The sequence below is a fragment of the Mastigoproctus giganteus genome, chromosome 5 (genome assembly GCF_048544385.1).
Source record: "Mastigoproctus giganteus isolate SK-2022 chromosome 5, ASM4854438v1, whole genome shotgun sequence".
Lineage (NCBI taxonomy): Eukaryota > Metazoa > Arthropoda > Arachnida > Uropygi > Thelyphonidae > Mastigoproctus > Mastigoproctus giganteus.
This window is the reverse complement of record NC_143579.1, coordinates 182,074,908-182,098,133: the sequence shown is the minus strand read 5'-3', so window position 1 is coordinate 182,098,133 and position 23,226 is coordinate 182,074,908. Positions and strand designations below refer to the sequence as shown.

General features: G+C 39.3%; 1 protein-coding gene across 2 annotated transcripts in view; it reads right to left on the bottom strand.

The window, feature by feature from the left end:
* Hpd (4-hydroxyphenylpyruvate dioxygenase) overlaps positions 1-23,226 on the bottom strand; it is a 226,831-nt gene that overhangs the window by 188,338 nt on the left and 15,267 nt on the right. The gene's annotated exons all lie outside the window — the stretch shown is intronic.

The window sequence follows — 23,226 nt, the reverse complement described above, 5'->3', positions numbered from 1 at the left end:
GGCAGTGATCACAGTGTGCTGAAGTGGAATTTACTCAAAGAGGTAACTACCGTCAGGGGTAAAGGAAAGGGTTTTTGCTTCCGTAAAGGGGAGTACAGTGATCTCAGACAGTTTTTAAATTCTGTACGGTGGGATCAACTGACGATGTTACCAACAGTAAATTCTAAGTGGGAAGCATTCAAGGAATTAATCGTGGAAGCTACTAGACTTTATATACCGATTAAGAAATATCGTTCAAGGTTTAGGCCTAAATGGTTATCAAATGAACTAATGAGACTCGTGAAAGAGAAGAAAAATGCATGGGATGCATATAAATTATCAGGTGACGCAGAAGCCTGTGGCAGATATAAGCTAGTCTGTAATCAGGTCACAAAGGAGGTTCGGCAGGCGAAGGCGGATTACGAGAAATCTTTGGCAAAAGATGCTAAGAAAAACAGCAAGGATTTTTTTTACTTATATAAACTCTAAAAGGAAGGGGATGAATCTGATTGGTCCACTTGACATCGATGGTTCGACTGTTGATGATCCTGCTCAGATAGCAAACAAACTGAATGAGTATTTTGCATCTACATTCACACGTGAGGAATTATTACAATTTGAAAATGGAAGAGGGTTATCAAATTGTAGCAGTGTGCTTAATGATTTTGTAATAACTGAGAGCAAAGTGGAGGAGAAATTGTTGAAGTTAAACATAAGAAAGGCACCTGGGGTGGATGGGATCTATCCAGTTATTTTAAAGGAGGCGGCAAAGCAACTAAGCAAACCCTTAGCCATAATTATGAGAGCATCCTTGGACTCAGGGGAGGTTCCCACGGACTGGAGATGTGCAAATGTGTCCCCAATTCACAAAGGTGGATCGAAGGGTGACACGAGTAATTACAGACCAGTTAGTTTAACTTCTGTTCCGGGTAAAATAATGGAGTCACTGGTTAAAGATGCATTGCAGGATCATCTAGACAAGACTGCAGCAATAATTCAAACACAGCATGGGTTTGTTAAGGGAAAGTCTTGTCTGACAAATTTGATTGGTTATTATGATGTGGTCACAAAGGAACTGGATGCAAAAAATAATTTTGATATCATATACTTGGATTTCAGGAAAGCTTTTGACACTGTTGCGCATGGAAGACTACTGTACAAATTGGAGCAGAATGGTATTAAGGGAAGTTGCTACAATGGAATAAAGGATGGTTAAGTGGGAGGAGACAGAGGGTGGTAATCAATGGGTGCTGCTCTTCGTGGACTAATGTTATTAGTGGAGTCCCACAGGGTTCGGTGTTGGGTCCACTGTTGTTTTGTGTATTTATCAATGATATTGATGAAGGTATATCAGGCTTAATGTCGAAGTTTGCAGATGACACAAAGGTTGTCAGGGTTGTTAATGACAGTAATGGCAGTGAGCTACTGCAACAGGATCTAGATAATTTGGGCAGATGGGCTAAGAAGTGGCAACTGAAGTTTAACCTTGACAAATGCAAAGTACTGCATATGGGTAGAAGTAACCCCAGAGAAACGTACCAACTGTGTGGTACTACACTTAAGGTGGTAGAAAATGAAAAAGACCTGGGAGTAATTGTGCAGTCAGATATGAAGTTTTCTGAGCAATGCAGACAGGCTGCTAGGGCAGGTCATGGGGTTTTGTCAATGATATATAGGAATTTTGCTAGCAGGGAAAAGGAGGTGATTGTCCCTCTGTATAAGGCAATGGTCAGGCCACGCCTTGAGTACTGCGTACAGGTCTGGAGGCCTCATTTTAGGAAGGATGTAGATTTGCTTGAGCGTGTACAGAGAAGAGCAACACGATTGGTGAGGGGAATGAAGGGATACTCTTACCAAGAGAGGCTTAAGTTCTGCAAATTGCAGTGGCTGGAGACTAGGCACCTGCGCGGTGATCTGATTGAGGTCTATAAGGCCTCGAATGGGTTGAGCACGCTGAATTCTGATGGGATCCTTCCACTTGTTCAGATTACGAACCTACGGGGACATAAGTTCAAATTAAGAAAGGACAGATGTAGAATAGATGTGCGGAAATTTGCCTTTAGCCAGCGGGTGGTTAATTGCTGGAACAAACTTCCATCTGTCGTTGTGGAAGTTGATAGGTTAAATAAATTTAAGGAGGAACTGGACAGGCATTTGGAGGGAATGGTGTGATATATATTTTTTTTTTTGGCTGATGCTGCATAAGCTCCTACACTTGCTTTCTTGCATCATGTGCCACTACTACTACTACTACTACTGGATTGTTTGTTTGTGGGGTTTATGGTCCAAGGGCAACATGGCCATAATGCGTCCGAACTACATTAGCGTTTAGCTGGTGTAATTTTGAACTGCTTCCTCAGGGTGAGACCTAAGTTCATCTGAGCTCCGCAAAACTTGTAATCACTTTGCGTAACGCTCTTGTAAACTTCCTGAGAAAGTTTACAAGAGCTTCATTTCTATCTCTTGAAAACACCTGAGACCTTTGGATAATCCGTTATAAATAACTATCCGTTAAGATTATCCATTATAAATAACCATTATAATAGTTCAATCAGTATCGTAACAAGGATTTTTTGGTAGTCAAATATCAGAAATGCACAATTTGTTTTTCATTATATTTTATTGAATTTAATTTTTAATTAATATTATTTTCAGCTTCCCTGGTCCATGCATGTTGTAGTGGGGGCGGGCAACAACTGCCATAAGTTATAGAAAAGAGGAGTAAGGTTGGTCTGGTTAGGCTGCTTTTTTTTTTGTGTGCACGCGCCTGTGCAGACTTTTTGATGTCCTTAGGGGTATGTACCGACAGTGGCGGATTACCCATTAAGGCAATGAGGCACGTGCCTAGGGGCCCCAGGCTTTTGGGGCCCCAAGACATTTTCCTATAGTGTTCTAAAGTAGATTGTTTTCAGTAAACATCATAAAAATCTTGATTAATTTAAGCGAAAATTTAAGCAAAAAATTCAAAAGTACAAAATTTCATTTATTTACCACCTAACTTTTATTTATTTTTTTTTTTATTCTTTTTTTTTATTATTATTTTTTGGGGGACCCCCAAATATATTTTGCCTAGGGCCCCCAACTATCCTTAATCCACCACTGTGTACCGAAGTAATATTCTTAACAATGGTCTCAACAGACCACCAAAATTTAACACTAGGATCGTTCGAGCCCGTGACAGAAGGTCTGAATAATAGTTTTTTTTTTTTTTTGTTATCGACGAAACACAAATAAGAACTGACGCGTCAAGGAAGAATTTCTGGACATTACTACAGATTCTTCTTTGACGTGGAGCTCTTTCTTTTGGTATTGTGATGGTGTCAACATGATTCATTCATCTCCACCACTGAAGTTGAACCCCCCTAACACAAGTGCACTTAAGAGAAGGGATGGCTGCCGAGCTTCTCCACCTCCCAGAAAGACTGCACAAGAACTAGAAAGTAAATCTAAGTAATTTTCTGTAGGTCAGAGGATGACCCCCAACTCTCAACTGCCCACAAAAGAAAATAGTTCCCGCATGACCAACTACAGGTGACCCCCCGCTTAACGCTGATAATTCGTTCCGTAAAAACAGAGCGCTAAGTGAATCCGCGGTAAGCGAGCGCCATAATCCCATAAGGTAACATATGTATTTGTGAGTTGCGGTCGGTGCCATAGGGTATTTCCTAATCAGTAATAAACGGTAGTGAAAAGATGCACAAATGTTGGTCAAAATATTTAATATTCAAATATTTGTACATATAAAATATTCTGCATTACATACGTATATAATTATGTGGTAACTATTACGTATCGAAATTAAACTTAATTCCAATTAAAATCATGAATTTAATTGATCTAAATTGATTTAATTTAATTAATGAATTTAATCATGAAAAATGTGTCGATTCTGGGTTGAACTTTGGCCCTCTTCCAAATAAACTAAAAAGGATATTAATTTTAAATCCCCCGCAGCGTTAGCGCCCAACAATAAAATCAACCGATCCTTCGCCGCTTTGAAACCTGGCATGTTTTTTCTTCTTTCAATATGAAACTTCTTTTAAGCATTCGTTTCCACAAAAGTCCTGCTTCATCTATGTTAAAAACTTGTTGAGAAGTATAATACATAATATCCCTCTTCAATAATTTTAACAAGCTTTTTTTTGAAAGTTTCGGCTCCTTCTGCACTTGCGGCTTTTCCCTGGATTTTAAATCTATTCAACCAGTCCTTACTAGTTTTAAATGGTTCCACATTTTTTTTTTTTTTTTTCCAGTTAAGTTTTCTTCAGATCATCATATTGGCTAATCTCTCTCTCTCTCTCTCTCTCTCTCTCTCTCTCTTTTATAATATTTAACTTAACTGAATTCTGCATTGGATATTATCTTCAATAAAATTAGTTAAAAGTCTTTCCATTTCAATCCTAATAGCCGGCCTAGCCCTAGTTGCTTGCAGTGGAACAGCTGTCTTTTCCGCTGCTAAAATTAATTCTTTATTTTTTTTTATAATTGTTCTTACAGTTAAACTTACTATTTAAGTCCTAAATTATGGCACACATCCGCTTGTCTTTGACCGGAATCGATTCGCTTCAAAACGTCTAATTTCATTTTCAAATTCAGTCTTTTTCTTACATTTATAGTCTTCGTACTGCGCTCAGACGTTGTTGCTTTTTCATTCCTATCTGTCATTATAATTAGCTCTTCGAAAATGTAACTGCGTTGGTTGCATTATGATACAATGTTTAAGTAAACTGTCCGTTGCGCACGATATTTGATACTGTACTGAGTGATGACTAGACTTCGGATAAATGTATATAACGCAAATATTACAAGCAATATACTTGATCATTTTTTTTTTAAATGTTGATCTCGGAACTACGTAACAAGTCACTGTACTGCAATTTAATTAGCGTGCGAGAAAATTTTACCGGACGTGGGAAAATTTCTCAAGTCGGTGTGGGAAACGTTTTAATTCTGTTTTGCTATTCATTTTCAAGCTATCGACTCCATCAAATGAAACGATTTCGTTAAATATGCCAAAAATGCAATCTGTAAAAGAGCGTTATAGTGATCTGTGACAGAGTTATAGTCAGATACGGGGCTCACATCTGGTGAGTATGGGCTTGGCACACCCAGGGTCTTGAGCTGGATATCATAATTTTTCTCTTTCTTGGTGATTCCTTTCTACTTCTCTCTCTCAGGGTAATAGGGAATTTTTTTTTTTTTTGGCCAGTGCAGCATAAGCCTCAGGCTTCCTTGCACCATATGGCTATTAATAATAATAATATTAGAACAGCGTTATAGCGAACCGCGTTATAACGGGGGCCTGCTGTACTACCTAGCAAAATTATGGTGTTGAGCAGTTATTTGGCAGTCTAAGTAGTATCCCACTGCGAGGCCACGGAGGAGTGCCGTCTAGGGCTGTTTAACTGACTGTCCACGTTTTTTATCTCTGCAAATTAATGTTCTTTTTTTTTGAATTATCTTCGATTGATGTGTTACTTTTGGACTCAACAGATTCAGCGTAAGAGAAGGAATCATCTGTGTATGTTTTGTGTGAAGGGATTCCTGCGTGATTTTTGTATGTAATTAGCGTTTTTTTCTACGGGTCAGGCCATGCTGGCCGCCTAGACAGAACACTAGCTCCCCTTAGTGACGACCAGCTATATTTATCGGTCACCGCATCTCAAATCTTGCTGACTGACCTTGACTGGGGTTGGGCGTCCTTCCATGTGACCTTGAATACTTGAGCGTGCTCCAGCTAACGAGTGTACATATATCTCTCCAGTTTTCAACACGCTCTGCTTCCCCCCTCCTCTCATGTCCATAAGTTTCGCATGAAAGAGCTGCAGCTTTTAAACTGTTCTCAGCCCAAAACTAACACCACCACTGAGTTCAGCTACATCGAAAAGACCCTGCAAAAATTTATCCACGCTTGATAGGATGCTTATACAATTGGCTAGCTTTTCCCTACTGCACCCCCCCCCCCAATAATTCAACCCAATTATCCGAAAGGACCACAGTCTGATCGCCATCAGGTGTGGATTCTTGAAACCTTCGAAAAGGCCATTAACCCTGCACTTACAGCACATTGCTGCAAACACAGGCCTTCCTAACTCCACACAGTAATCAAAGCTAGGTCTACTAGTATCAACCTGCTCGACACACAAGAATACAAAGAACCTTCAGCGGTCGAGCTCAACTTGATGTCGTCTTCGATGTAAAAGCAGCATATGACCGTGTCAGTATTAGTATTGATGCATTAATACATATCTTGGAGAGCTATTTCAACGTGACTGAAAATGCTCTACGAATTTTACAAGCAATTCTGAAACTTAGACAGCTTCTAGCGACTCATCAAAACTATCAGTATAGGTGCCTGGTCACTAGAGGAGTACCACAGGGATTGGTCATTTCCATCTTACTGTTCGCTGCAGCCCCTGAACCCTTCCTTACATCACAACAGGAATTTCTGTCTTATGCGTACGACATTAAATTCTACATAATATCATCTAACCCTAATCAAGCAGCTACCATCAATCGACTGGCCAATTAAAAAATACAACTAGAAATGTATCTAGGTTCAATCAGTCTAGAAATTAATCCTGCTAGAACAGCTCAAATGGCCTTTACATACAAAAGGTGAAGGAACAACATAAATGTGTATCGCAGAGGAACCTGTAGCAAAAGTCATCTCACATGAGGACCTAGGCTTAACGTGGGATGAGGGCCTCACATTTCAGCAGCATCTAAGGGCAGAAACACACTGTTATCACTTCATGAGACTTCACGTGTATACATGTCTAACGTCAAATGTGGGGGCAGCTATATTTAACGATTAGTGTATTGCTCGGAGAACACTGTTGTGATTGGCTGTGTTCACAAGATAACACGTCGGGTTTCAAGGCCGAATGACATTGTCAGGAACTCAGATTTTTCTGTTCGAACAGAAATTTCTTTAGGCGTGACAAGAGGAAAATGGAGCAAATGCTAATAGAAAATTAAATTAGAAGTAAATCTGTTTTGAGCGCACAAGTAAGAATATCCGAAAACAAATAACAACAACATCAAAGACGTTGCACCTGTGCCTATTCCGAAGCACCCTCCACTTCGACCAGCTACTCGGCATACTCACTGCAAATGTCCAATCACAGAGATGCTCAAAACTGGTCAAAGGAGGAAAATAGACCAAGAGTATTACAATTAACAAATTTAGAGGATTAAGTCGATCACTTCAGTTTGCACAACTCAAAACAATTTCTTACAAGTTCAGTTTTTACGTTTGAGAAGTAGTTTTTTGTTGTTGTTAAATTTCATTAAAAAATTTTTGTTTCGTATTTTGACAGAATAATTCCTTATTCAAAATTAAACTTGCAGTATTTCAACTAGTTTTTTTCCTTAGCGCTGATTGAATTTCGAAATTGCGTATTTTGCCCTTGAATGTCATCCTTAATTGGATTATATAGGAAATTAAATTCTTCTTTATTCATCCGTAAGTACATCTTGAAACGATTTTCATCTTCTTCTAAGTCCTGCAGTAAATGATGGAATTCGCCTTTTTCTGTTCTCTTCCAGTTTATATCGTGTATCCATTGCGTACTCTCTTTTGTATCGTGTATCCATTGCGTACTCTCTTTTCTCGGCTATAGGAAAAGCGCATGCATTTTCAAAATCTGAAGAGGAGGATGAACTGTGGCAATTCATTTCGCTTCAGCTTTCCTCAAAGAGAATGACACATATAAACGTTACAGGTGCCAGACGTACCCTTTTTGGAATTATAATAAAATTTCCAAGATACACCTTTTTAACATTTGAAATGGAGAATTTTAAAAAAGCAGAAATCATAAAACCTGTTGAGGTGATTATTTAGGAAGAAAGAATTAACTGACGATAAAGTTGTTGTTGAAATGACCCTTAAAGACTCAAAAAAAAAACAACATTCTATCCTATTTACAAAGGGGGTTACAGAATATTTATATTATGCTAACTTTGTAACCTTTTACATTCTACTTGACTTCTTTTTTATTTCATTGTAATGTTTTAAGGCTCAGGCAACAAACTTTTTTTTTAAATTTTTTATTTAAAATTCCCAGTATCAATGTCAGTTTGCTGTATGAAGAATATGTTCTGTTGAAATCATTCCGTAGAAATATTGCGACAAAAGACCTCAAAAATACCACAGATCGTCGGATAAAAATTTTAAATGCGTACGAAGTACGTAATACAGAAAAAAATATTAATTTTGTTTTTGCTTTGCCTCAAATGCAATGAGTGAGCGAGTATTCAGCTCAATGTTTAACGCGAGGAAAAAGGATAGAAATAAGAATGTTGAAGGAGAACTGTTGCCGCAAACCAGTCACAATATGTCTTGCAAAGAATTTTACAGAAATGCACTAAAAAATGAAAAACTGTTAAAGAAAATTCGCTCAAAAGTATAATTAGCGGAAAAGTATAAATCATATTTTATGTATTGAATATGTATTATATAAACAATTATGTAAAACATTTGATGTTAATATTTATAAAGTTTGCTTTAGTGTTTATAACTCTTGCAATAAAATTTTCCGAATTAAAGCACAGGCTATTTCGGTTAGTTTTATTAAAATTTGACTAATTTTGCATTCTACGAACTTGTAAAAATCAACAAAATATAGAAATAAAATGGTTGTTATTTAAAATTGTTCGGTTTTCTTGCGAGATAATGCGAGTACTCCTAAACGAGGAATGAATACCCCCCCCCCCCCCCGAGATCAAATTTTTAATCTGGTCACCCTACGTTACAGTGATGACGCTTCTTCTCCGACCAACTTCGCTGTTTACACTAAACAGGGACCACAGAGTACTACTCTGTGACAGGGACATGATTAGAGTCCCGTGATGGTGATAGTGTGTTTCTGCCCTTAGCGTTACCAAACGAAGACATATGCAGCAATGTAGCTGCTACGCCAAGAGCTCACAGGAACACATGGTCCTCAGCTTATTATCTGATATGTCCAACGCTATCTTTATTCCATTCCATTATATTCCTCCATCATCTGGTCCTCACCGTCTCTGAAATCCACTTCATCGAATTTTTTGGACTAGAGTATTGGATCCTTAAATGGTTTAATAAAATAGCAGGAAAACAGTAAACCATCTCTAGATCAGTGCTCTTCTCGAATTTAGACGTCATGCCTTGGAAACATCAGATTATTGTCCAAAATATTCTAACATTCACTAAACTCATAACCGGACGCATAGATGCCCCCACAATGGACGACATCGTTAGGACTCCCAGAAACGCCAGGCGGACTCTCGGCCTCCTCTTCAAGCAGGGCTAAACAATCTGGGTCGCCTAAGTATTATCCACGGAAACAGTATCCAGCTTATTTTGTAGAGACGGGATACACTTAAACAAAGGTGGTGCAAACGTTTTTGCCAGTATTATTGAGGATACCTTAAAGGTTCAGGGAAACTGCTAGTTAGGGGGGATGTGGGTAATACTGACACGCGTTTATCTGATAATATTGGTCAATGTAACTCTTGCACATACCTTAAGAGTTCTTATATGTTACCCCAACTGGACGTATTATCTAAATGTTCTGGGGGCAAAGACATTTCACGTGAGCGGGTAGCTAATATCAGGGAAGAGAGCCTAAAAAACTTCAAGGGTTGTTAAATATACAAGAACAGTAAATCTTAATTGTTTATACAGTAACGTTAGAAGTGTCGTCAATAAAATGAGCGAATTCGAACTGCTGGTTAAAACAAGTAACGCGGACATAATAGGGCTTACAGAGACGTGGTGCCACCCAGAAATTGGGGATGATGAGTTTCAGTACGGCTTGTATAATGTATTTAGGAAGGATAGGGTAGATAGAAGGGGTGGTGGGGTTATGCTTCTTATCAGAAGCAGCCTGAGTGCGACGATAGCTTTCCCGGATTCAGACATTTCACATGCTAGTATAGAGTCTGTATGGTGTGAGAAAGTTGGAAACAAAGGTATAATGCGAGTAGGAGTAATCTACAGACCAGGTGATTGTGCAGATTATAACAAAAGCCTCTACATGCAAATGGAATGGGCAAGTAAGCATCAATGTCTTATTATGGGTGATTTCAATTTGCCTCTAATTGATTGGAGTAGATGGGAAGGAAACTCGACATGGGGAACAAAATTTTTAAATCAACTAGATGACTATTATTTATATCAACATGTCAGGGAAAGTACTAGAGAAAAGAATATCCTAGACCTCATCATCACCCATGAATCAGATGACATAACAGGGCTGACAGTAGAGGAACCAGTAGCAGGAAGTGATCACGGAGTTCTACGGTGGATGATGACGAGAGAGGTAGCAGAAGTAAAAGGCAAAGGAATTGGTTTTAATTTCAGAAAAGGAAATTACGATGCCTTAAGGTACTACATGGCCTCTATTAACTGGGTAGATATCGCGCAGAGAATGAATACATTTCAACTGTGGTATGCTTTTAAAACATTAATCACAGATGCCTTGAATGCGTATATACCATTAAAAAAATACTCCACGAGAAGGGTGTTCCAAGTTGGATGAATAGTGAAGTTGCCGCATTACTTGAGCAGAAAAAGGTGTCATGGAAAGGTTACAGAGCAATAAAAAGTACTGAAGCCTATAACAGCTACAAGGTGATGTGTAATAGAGCCACAGAAAAGGTTCGACAGGCAAAGGCAGTTTATGAGAAATCACTAGCAAACAGAGCAAAGGGGGGGGGGGTATAAAGAATTCTTCACATATATAAATGCCAAGAAGAGCAGGACAAACTAGATCGGACCTTTACGTAAGGGAAAGGGGATAGTATTAAATACACCAGCTGCCGTTGCAGATGAACTCACAGTTATTTTGCATCGATATTTACAAATGAAAAGCCTTTTGTGGCAATGGGAGATTGTGGGAGCGAAGTTAAAAAATATGTAATTAATGATATTGAAATTTCGCAAGATTATTTAATGAAAAAACTTTCGAGCCTACAGAGCAGTAAGGCTCCTGGAGTTGATGGAATATACCCTATAATCTTAAGAGAGGCGGCAAGCGAGTGCATTGAACCATTGAGGCTAATTATGCGAGCATCACTAGACTCTGGGGAGATTCCCTTGGATTGGAAAAGTGCAAATGTATCTCCCATACATAAGGGTGGCTCTAAAAGTGAAGTTCGAAATTATCGACCTGTCAGTCTGACTTCAGTAGTAGGGAAAATCATGGAGGCAATGATCAAGGGTGGAATTCAGGATCATTTGGATCGAACTGAAATTCTCAAGGATACTCAGCATGGTTTTGTAAAGGGAAAATCATGTTTAACAAATCTGGTTCGCTATTTCGAAAGGGTTACTCACGAGCTGGATTTAGGGAATAATTTCGACATTGTTTATTTAGATTTCAGCAAAGCTTTTGACTCAGTCCCACATGAGCGGTTGCTTTATAAGCTGGAACAGGTTGGAATCACTGGGAAAATCCTTAGATGGATAGAAGGATGGCTTCAGGGCAGGAGGCAGAGGGTTGTGATAAATGGCTATTCCTCAGATTGGGTTGATGTAAGAAGTGGGGTTCCCCAAGGATCAGTATTAGGACCACTGTTGTTTTTAATTTTCATAAACGACATCGATGAAGGGATAGAGGGCGTGATGTCTAAATTTGCAGATGATGTTAAAATTGGTAGAGTAGTTAATGATCACTGTCAAGCTGAGCTTCTTCAGAGAGACCTAGATAGACTTCAGGAATGGTCAGAAAAATGGCAGCTGGGCTTTAATCCAACAAAGTGTAAGGTATTACACTTGGGAAACAGTAATCCCAAAAAAACTTATTCACTTGGTGGAGTTCAACTAAACTCAGTACTGGAGGAAAGGGACTTGTGTGTTACGATACGGTCAGACATGAAATTCTCTGAGAATTGTAAACAGGTTGCAAGGAAGGCCCATGGTGTCCTATCGATGATCTATCGAACTTTTGCAAGTAGAGATAGGGACGTGATAATCCCATTATATAAGGCTTATGTTAGACCACACTTGGAATACTGTGTTCAAGTATGGAGACCGCACCTAAAGAAAGACATCGAGCTTCTTGAAAGGGTGCAAAGAAGGGTAACTCGCCTGGTGAGATCGGCAAAAGGGCGTCCTTATGAAGAAAGACTTCGAATATGTGGGTTGCAGAGTTTGGAAACTAGACACCTTAGAGGAGATTTGATTGAGGTGTTTAAGGCTCTGAGAGGCATAGTGTGCATAGTGTGCATAGTATTAGGGTCAGGCGCCACCTGTGGTTTCCCACATCTGCGCCATATGTTCGCTGTGAAGGAATACAGTACTACTGTAAATGCCAGAAAAGTGTTGTGTGTTGTATATGACATATTGCGTTAGGTTCTGTTGTGTGTCCTGGCATTTGGCCGCAGGGCCCCTAGTGGGACTCCACGTTGCCCGCACACACCACTAGGAGGTAGCCAGTCTGCCCATTATTCTCTGGCTTGTCTCCGCCAGGGTCGCCAGAGCTTCCTGGACGGAGACAAAAAAAAAAAAAAAAAAAAAAAAAAAGGTAGAGTCGGGGAAGTACAGAGTGTACGCAAGAAAGGAGGGTATAGCTAGAAATATGGAGGATGTAGGCGAAGGTATCCTCCAGGTTATCAATGGAGCAATAAGCGCCATCAGTTGAAAGGGGAACCCGGGAAGGACGATAAATAAGACAGCAAGAGAGCCGTGTGCAAGTTGCCACTGAGGAATGAGGTGGTCCATACGCCAGTTGATCCTATCCAGGTTAAGATCAGTTGGCCAGTTAGGTTAGGATCAGATGTTTGGGTTGTTCCTATTTTGTGTTGGCAATAAGGTGCTCCGTCTTGTGAAGAGGGCTTGTGCAAACTTGGTAAACTCATAGTAGTAGTTTTCTTCTGTGATGAATAAGTGTTCATTTCCTTGAGGGTTATCTTGTATACGAGTAAACAGGATGCTGCGGAGGTCCTCATAGTGTTGGCAGGTATATACTAGATGGTTCCAGTCTTCTATTTCACCACATGCACAGTAGGGGTTGTCAATGATTCCCATGGATGTTAATTTATGGTTTATTGATCCGTGTCCAGTGATGAGGTAGGTGGTATGAAGACCAGGAGAAAACCAAGTTGGAGATTTAGGAAATACGGCATTCACATAAGGTATAAATTTCTTGGTGATTGGGCCCTTGTCGGTAGCAGTCCATCTGTCCTGCCAGGTCTGAAGTAGTAGGATGGCAATTTTTTTCTTTTCCTGCCTGATTTCATTCAGGTTATTGATGGAGTGTCCAAGGATAGTTGCTGGTATACCCCTGGATAGACAGTAGTGGAGGCCCCTTCGAATAACCTCCAGATCAAGCGGAAGGACGCCCGCAAGAACCTGAAGGGCTGGGTTGCTAACTGTGCAGCATGCCCTTGTAATAGTAAGAAGGATGGTGCGCTGGATGGTTCCCAGTTTACGTTTGTTGTTGTAAAGAGTTGCCCTGCGAAACCAGACCCCTGATCCATACGTTATGAAGGGAAGGAAGATTGATTTGTACAGAATCTTAAGGGTGCGTCGGTTCAATCCCCAATCGCGACGACTCACCCGTGCGATGAGAGCAGTGTAGTTTCTCACTTTCGCGTGGAGGTGTGCAAGATGCGGAGAGAAAGTGAGCTTAGGGTCAAGTATTATTCCCAGTAGTTTTGAAGAGCATCAGTAAAATGAATGAAGACAAAATTTTCAAGATTATAAATGATGCTAGAACTAGGGGACATAAATTCAAGTTACGGGGGGGGGCCAATGTTTAGATTGGACTGCAGGAAGTTTTATTTTAGCCAGCGCGTTATAAATTACTGGAATAAGTTGCCTTCATGGGTGGTAGAGGCCGACAGTTTCGGGAAATTCAAAGGTTATCTGGATAGTACTTTCGGGTAAGGGAAGCGCATAGGATGATAGGTTTAATTTCCTTTTTATTTATTTATTTTTTATTTTTTTTATTTATTAATTATTATTATTTAGTTATTTATTTATTTTTTTTTGTTTTTATCATTGTTTTGTTCGGATTTTTTTTTTTTTTTTTTTGGCTGGTGCAGCATAAGCCATAGGCTTTCTTGCACCATGCGGCTGTTACTAATACTAATACTAATTATCAACAGACTAGCGATTGATCTAGACAAGTTTCGTCACTCAAAAGTATACAGATAAGAAAAACTACAGGAAACTCTCACGTGGATGGAACTATAACATTTACTCCCACCGGAAAAGCTGTACCTAAATTTGTATATTGTTAAATCGGCTACTGAAATTTATAAATATTTCATATTTATGGCTGTGATTTATGTATGTAAGTTTGATCTTTATAGATCCACTGATTGTAAAAACTGATTTATATTTTTCATATATAATGTAAACTTGTTTGTTTATATGGAATGTAAATAATTAATTGTATTACGGTTCGCCCTCCTGGCTGAATGGCCGTGTAAGGGGTTCAGACCATATATATTGGGTCAATAAACTGACCTATTATTAATAATAATAATAATAATAATAATAATAATAATAATAATAATATTTAGCTTAGAGACAGTCACTTGTGACCTATTATTCTGCTACTTTCAGGCAGTAGAAAATGTTTGATTCTGACATCGAATATATGGATCGAGACAGTTCTGATGCGTCTAGTCACTGTGAAGTACTCAGACACCTTGAAAACTCATGTGAGACAGACAAATAGAAAAAAGAAACGAAGACCAGTACTTGGGTCAGAAACAGAGTCCCCCTCCCCCTCATAGTGAGATTCTAGCACAACCAGAAACAGATGATTCAAGCGACTTAGAAAGGACACCCTCAACCAAGAAGAAATGTTACACAGACAGACAAATAGAAAAAAGAAACGAAGACCAGTACTTAGGTCAGAAACAGAGTCCCCTCCCCCTCATAGAGAGATTCTAGCAGACCAGAAACAGATGATTAAAGCGACTCAGAAAGGACACTCTCAACCAAGAAGAAATGTTACAAGAAATGCCTATAGACAGATTCTTAAAGCTCAGAAGAACCCTGGAAAATAAGTGGCAAAAAAAAAAAAAAAAAAAAAAAATTGTATCTCAGCAGCTATTAGGACTAGATATTATTGATATCTAGTCTAAAATGGAGGGAATAGTATTGCACCTGCCCACTGAAAATGAAAGGCTTAGTGCCAAACTAGAAACGTTTCAAGAACAGGAAAAAGAAATGCCACAACGCCCCCATTCTTATGCAGAGTTGAGTAGCGAACCATCTGACTTACAAACTACTACCACAGAGCAAAAGAAGGAAATAAAAAAGGCTGATAAAAAGATACCTGAATCTCATGTTGTAATGCTGATACCAACAGAGAAAGCAAAGTTCGAAAATAGTGACACTGTGAAGGATGTCCTAACAGCAACTGAAAATTAAGACCATGCGGAAAACAAGGATGCTAGGTCTCATTATTGATGCTTCCACCAGGGGGAGGTTCTCTCCATATTACAAAATCCACATATAGCTACCGTCGGTTTAAAATCAGAGACCCCCAAGAACAAGGGTCCATCTATTGTACTATTTGATATCAGAAAGGCTACCACTTTCACAAAATTGAAGGAAGAGATCCGTTTCAAAAACCTCAGTGACCACCTCTTGGAAGGAGGACTTCCGTGACATACGTCACGGAAGTCCTCCTGTGGTGGCGTATTTCGGGACCACCTCCTTTGGTGGTGTATTTCGGGACACACGTGATCCCGAAATACGCCACCAAAAATGAAGTCCTGACTGCAGTCAATGGGGTCATTGAGCTTTCCCTTGCTGCCTGGCAGATTCTCAGTCAGCCGGAAAGCGTCTTTGTTGGTTGGGGCCTACCAAAGGTTTAGAGAACATATACCAGTCCATGAATGATACCGATGCCTTAAATTTGGCCATACGCCACACACTTGTAATCAGCAGGATTCAACATTTAGTCATTGCGCTCAGAGTGGCGAAGAATTCAGTGCATGCCCACACAAGGAACAGACAGCTGTTTGCTCCAACTGCAGAAGTGCAAGACTACTCATCAGCACTCAGTCAGGGATCCAAATTGTGCTGCTTACTTAAAAGCCAAACGTACATACACTAGTATTCAAAGAAAGTGCATCACCTAGGAATTTCACATTTCTAACCTTTTTCGCGATGGTATGTTACATTAATGACTAGCATCACAAATAGAAATATAAACAAAAGATATTTATTAATAGTTAAGACAAAGCTAAGTAATATTTGACATGTGCTCTCAAAATATTCCAAAATGAGCATTTGCGACCTTTATACAACAGTTTTGGTAAACACGACAATTATGCTGAAATTTTATCCGAAGCCCTCAATTTGCTTTAGTTTATCATTTTAAATGGAAAACAAAATGAAAAGTTCACCAGGTGCAAACTAATATTTAGTTGAAACGTCTCTGACAAGATTAGATTATCTTCAGAAAGTGGATCATTGACAAGATCAATTTCTGAAGATAATCAACTGATAGTTCGTGGTTCTAAACATGAATTATGGCTTCCTGGAATTCGCAAAGGGTCTTTGGTTTCTTTCTGGCAACTGCAGATTCCACACGATGCCAACAGTTCTCTACAGGATTCAAGTCCGGGCTGTTTCCTGACCAGCTAAGAGTTGTAATGGACCGTTACTCCAACCATTTTTTCATCGGTAACAAATGTAAACACATTACTGTCGAACCTCTAATACAGAAATGAAACTAAAGTAACTACAGAAGTGCCTACTTACACTTTTCGCCCGATGATAAGGAGCAGAGTCGTCCTCAAAGATGCAGTTACTTGGCAGGTTGAAATGGTCTCTAGTGGTTGGCAGCATTTGCCTTCCAATATAGCCAGGTATCCATTAGCATTTACGAACCTTTTATAAACTGCAGGTGACCTACTCCGCGATACGTAATGCATCCCCATATCATTTGGCTGGTAGGGAATTTGACTGTAGACAGCATACAGTCTGGATGGTATTCTTCACCTCGTCTATGGCGAATCGTTTGTCTCCTATCAGAGCCATGAAGGTTGAATTTCTTCTCATCCCAGAAAATAACTGACTTCCATTGTCGGGGGGGGGGGGCATTTGATTTGCTCCTTACACTAAATGAATCGGGCCTTTTTCATTTTTTGTGTGAGGAGGGGCTTCTTAGGACGACGGGCTACAAGTCCATCTTTGAAGAAGCGTCTTCTGACTGCTACTGCACTTGCTACCACTCCTGTATGTTCTTCCCATTCTCTTTTCAGTTCAGACGAAGAAGGTTTACGGTTTTAAGGCATAAGCGCTTCAAAACGCAGTCCTGTTTTGGCATAGACTCTTTTGCGTCCGGTTCCTTTTTTCCTATCAGCAGAACCAGTATTGAGTTTGGAAATAAATCTCCTCACTATCGACTGATTACAAGACACTCTATAAGCAATATGACGGGAAGAACATCCTTCCTCACTTAAAGCAACAATAGCGCTCTTTCTTCGTGGTGTCATCATCATTAGCCATTTTCAATCCACTGCAGGATGAAGGCTTCTCCAGCAACTTTCCAGTTCCTTCTGTTTTGAGCACTGGCCATCCATTTACTACCTACACACTCATGAATTTCATCTATCCATCTCCGCCTTTGTCTTCCAGATTTTCTTCTAGCTCCTCGTGGATACCATTCTGTTATTTTCTTAGTCCATCTGTCATCATGTCTTCGAGCTATGTGTCCTGCCCAAGACCATTTTAGTTCATTAGTTTTGATAAGAATGCCCTTTACTTGAGTTTGTTGCCTAATCCATGTGTTTCTCTTCTTATCTAACAGTCTGATTCCCAATATGATTCGTTCCATTCTTCGCTGTGTAGTTCTCAGCTTCTCTTCCATTCTTTTGGTGAGTGCCCAAGTTTCACTTCCATAAGTCATGGTGGGGAGTATACATTGGTTCATTATTTTACGTTTCAGACAAACTGGGATATTGCTCTTCAGTATATGACTATATTTCCTGAATGCTATCCATCCAAAATTTATTCTTCTCTTGACTTCCAGCCATTTATCATTATTACAGCTAATAACTTGTCCCAGATAAGTATATGACTCCACATTTTCAATTACTGCTCCTTCAATCATTATTTTCCTTTCTGTGGCATACTTGTTCATCATTACTTTTGTTTTAGCCATATTCATCTTTAGTCCAAAATCCTTACTAGCTGTGCATAACTGATTAAGATTTTCCTCTAATTCTTTGGGATCGTGGCTTATGACCACAATGTCATCTGCAAATCTTAAATGGTTTAGGTACTCTCCGTTCACATTGACTCCTTTCTGCGACCAGTCTAATCTTCTGAAAGCTTCCTCAAGGGCAGCAGTAAACAGCTTCGGAGATATTGTGTCTCCTTGTCGAACTCCTTTCTCAATTTTAAATTTGCTACTGTCTTTGTCTAGTCTAATAAAGGAGGTAGCACTCTCATATATTTTCTTCAAAATCATAATATATGGGGTATCAATGCCTTGTCTTTCCAGTACCCGAAACATTGCCTTATGGTGTATGGAGTCAAATGCCTTTTCATAATCCACAAATGCCAGGCATAATGGTGTTTTATATTCATTTGCTTTCTCCATTACCTGTGATATTACGTGAAGGTGATCGATAGTTGAGAATCCTGTCCTAAAGCCAGCTTGCTCTTTCGGTTGATTCTCATCAAGTATTCTTTCTAATCTGTTAGTAATGACCCTTGTGAACAACTTGTAGATGTGGGGTAACAAGCTAATTGGTCTATAATTTCCAATTTCTGATTTATCTCCTTTCTTATGCAGCAAAACTATGATTGCATTATTCCACTGCTTAGGCGTCACACCTTTTCTAATGCACTTTGTGAAGAGCCTTGCCAGCTTTTGTGTTATGTCTCTTCCTCCCAATTTTAACAACTCTACAGTAACTTCATCTTCCCCCGGGGCTTTCTGATTCTTCATTTTCTTCAATGCATGTTCTACCTCATCAGGAAGAATATTGGGTATGTCGTATGTGTTGCTACTTTGCAATCCATCTTCCCCACTGCTGGCACCATTCCCCTGCACCTTGTATAATTCTCTATAATAGTCTTCTGCTATTTGAATTATGCCTTCTCTGCTGTTTATAAGTGCATCATCGCTATTCTTCAGTTTCAGTATCATTTGTCTTTCTGTATTACTGCTCATGGCTCCTGATTTAAATCCTTTGTTTTCCCTTAATGCTTGTTCTACTTTTCTTGTGTTAAATCTTCTTATGTCCTCTCTGAGTCTCTTTCTAATGGCTTTGCATAACTCAGTATACTCAATTTTCTCCCTGTCAGTGTTTTTCTTGCTCTTCATTTGTCGTCTTCGGTTCATCATGACAAGTGTTTCTTGACTAATTTTTTCTTCTTTGGATTTCTTTTTCCCTATAGGTTTCTTAGGCTTTATCACTTTCAAAAAGTTGTAATATTCCTCGTCGATATCTTGGTCCTCAGCAGTCTAAGAAGCTCAAACTTGTTCTTAAGTTCCAGTACATACTGCTTTTTCTCCTCTTCTGTTATCTGAAAGACCTTTGTATTATTTACTCGAGTCAGTTTTTTCCTTTCCTTTCCTACATCTATATCAAGTGTACATCTTACCATTCTGTGATCACTTCCAACATTTAACTTACAGGACGGTAACATCATTCACAATATATCTTCTGTTAGTGAGGATGAAGTCGATTTCATTAGTAGTTTATCCATTTGGACTCTTCCATGTCCACTATCTGTTCATCCTTTTCTTGAAAAAAAGTGTTCATTACTGACAGTCCTTGAGATTCGGCAAATTCCACAAGTCTTTCACCTCTTTCATTTCTTTCACCAATTCCAAAATTACCGATAGTTCCCCTTTCCGCGCTGTTTTGTCTTTTTCCAACCTTAGCATTGAAGTCTTCCATAATAATAGTGTAGTGGGTTTTCTGCTCATCTAGAAGACTCAATTTCGGTGTACATGTCTTCAACCTCTTCATCATCATGGCTCGATGTTGGTACATAAATCATTATAATCTTTAGCTTGTACCTCTTAGAAATCTTGAGTATTAGTCCTGACACTCTTGGTGATGTACTTTTGAATTCCAAAATGTTGTTTTTAAAATCTTTATGGACCAGAAACCCAACTCCACCTTCATTCCTTTCACTGTTTCCATTGGTGTACAGCAGATTTTCACTTGATATGGGATACACTTAAATAGAAAGGCTTCAAGAATATTTGCTGATGCTATCGAGGCAGTGTTAGGTGGATCGGAAAACTACTAGCTTGGGGGGATTCATAGACTAAAAGGTTAAATGTAGCTGCAGCCAGAGGTGAAGGTGATTCTTGCACTACTTCTATTAGAATAAGGAGCGAGGGGGTGTTTTAGGGACTGATGGCAGTCATCGTGAAACAGGTGGGTATATGGGATGTGTTAGGGTAACTAATAATAAGAACAGGTACATGTATACCAATGCTATAAGTATAGTAAATGAATTTGAAGTGTTGGTCAAGACATCAAAGGCGGATATTGTTGGGACAGCAGAGACGTGATGTCACACAGATATAAGGAATGCAGAACTGGAATTTGGGGAGTTCAATGTGTACAGAAAGGATAGACAGGGAGGAGGTGTTATGCTGTTAATTAAGAAAAACATAAAATCAAAAGAAGTGCATCCAGTTGATATAGATGAACAGTGCATTGTTGAGTCAGTTTGTTGTGACATAAGCACTGCGAAAGCAAAAATAAGAGTAGGAGTGTTATAGGCCTCATGACTCGAATGAGTACAGTGAATTGTACAGAGAAATAGTGGGCTAGTAAATCAGAATGTCTTATAATGGGGGATTTTAACTTCCCAGATATAGACTGGAACTTATGGGTTGGTTACTCGCACACTAGTAAGACTTTTATAGATTTATTGGATGATTGTTTTCTGCAGCAGCATGTTCGAGAAGCAACCAGAGAGGGTAATACTCGATCTGGTTATCAGTAGTGATCATTCGTGTATTAAGAATTTGCACATAAAGGAACCATTAGGTGGCAGTGATCACAGTGTACTGATGTGGGATTTACTTAAAGATATAATTACCATCAAGTGTAAAGGAAGGGGTTTTTGCTTCCGTAAAGGTGACTATAGTGGTCTCAGACAGTTTTTAAATTCTGTACAATGGGACCAACTGATGATGTTACGAACAGCAAATTCTAAGTGGAAAAGCATTCAAGGAATTAATAGTGGAAGCTACTAACGTTTCATATCTATTAAGAAATATTGTTGAAGGTTTAGGCCTAAATGGTTGTCAAATGAACTAATGAGACTCGTGGCAGAGAAGAAAAATGCATGGGATGCATATAAATTATCAGGCGACACAAAATCCTATGATATATATATATATATATGCTAGTCTGTAATCAAGTCACAGAGGAGGTTAGGCAGGCGAAGGCAGATTACGAGAAATCTTTGGCAAAGAATGCTTAGAAAAACAGCAAGGATTTCTTTACTTATATAAACTCTAAAAGGAAGGGGATGAATCTGATTGCTCCACTTGATATCGATGGTTCGACTGTTGATGATCCTGCTCAGATAGCAAACAAACTGAATGAGTATTTTGCATCTACATTCACACATGAGGAGTTATTAAGGTTTCAAAATGCCAGAAGGTTATCAAATTGCAGCAGGGTGCTTAATGATTTTGTAATAACTGAGAGAAAAGTGGAGGAGAAATCGTTGAAGTTAAACATAAGAAATGCACCTGGGGTGGATGGGATCTATCCACTTATATTAAAGGAGGCAGCAAAGGAACTAAGCAAACAATTAGCCATAAATATGAGAGCATATTTATTGGACTCAGGAGAGGTCCCCACGGACTGGAGATGCGCAAATGTGTTCCCAGTTCACAAAGGGGGATTGAAGGGTGACACGAGTAATTACAGACCAGTTAGTTTAACTTCAGTTCTGGGTAAAATAATGGAGTCATTGATTAAAGATGCATTGCAGGATCATCTAGACAAGACTGCAGCAATAATTCAGACACAGCATGGGTTTGTTAAGGGAAAGTCTTGTCTGACAAATTTGATTGGTTATTATGATGTGGTTACAAAGGAACTGGATGCAAAAAATAATTTTGATATTATATACTTGGATTTCAGGAAAGCTTTTGACACTTTTGCGCATGGAAGACTACTGTACAAATTGGAGCAGAAAGGTATTAAGGTTTAGTTGCTACAATGGATTAAAGGATGGTTGAGTGGGAGAAGACAGAGGGTGGTAATTAATCTCTTTTTGGACTAATGTTATTAGTGGAGGCCCACAGGGTTCGGTGTTGGGTCCACTGTTGTTTTGTATATTTATCAATGCTATTGATAATATCATTGATAAATCAGTGTATCAGGCTTAGTATCGAAGTTTGCAGATGATACAAAGGTTGGCAGGGTTGTTAATGACATTAATGGCAGTGTGTTACTGCAACAGGATCCAGAAAATTTGAGCAGATGGGCTGAGAAGTGGCAACTGAAGTTTAACATTGAAAAATGCAAAGTACGGCATATGGGTAGAAGTAACCCCAGAGAAACGTACCAACTGTGTGGTACTGCACTTAAGGAGGTAGAAAATGAGAAAGACCTGGGAGTAATTGTGCAGTCAGATATGAAGTTTTCTGAGCAGTACAGACAGGCTGCCAGGGCAGGTCATGGGGTTTTGTCAATGATAAACAGGAATTTTGTTAGCAGGGAAAAGGAGGTGATTGTCCCTCTGTATAAGGCAACGGTCAGGCCACGCCTTGAGTACTGCGTGCAGGTCTGGAGACCTCATTTTAGGAAGGATATAGATTTGCTTGAGCGTGTACAGAGAAGTGCAACAAGATTGGTGAGGGGAATGAAGGGATCCTCTTATCAAGAGAGGCTTAAGTTCTGTAAATTCCAGCAGCTGGAGACTAGGCACCTGCGAGGTGATCTGATTGAGGTGTATAAGGCCTTGAATGGGTTGAGAACGCTGAATTTTGATGGGATTCTTCCACTTGTTCAGAATACGAACCTAAGTGGGCATAAATTTAAATTGAGGAAAGACAGATGTAGAATAGATGTGGGGAAATTTGCCTTTAGCCCGCGGGTGGTTAATTGCTGGAACAAACTTCCATCTGTCGTTGTGGAAGTTGATAGGTTAAATAAATTTAAGGAGGAACTGGACAAATATTTAGAGGGGAGAGGGCTGATGCTGCATAAGCTCATACGCTTGCTTTCTTGCATCACATGCCACTGCTACTACTACTACATTGAACATATTTTGTACTACTACTCGAGCAGCCT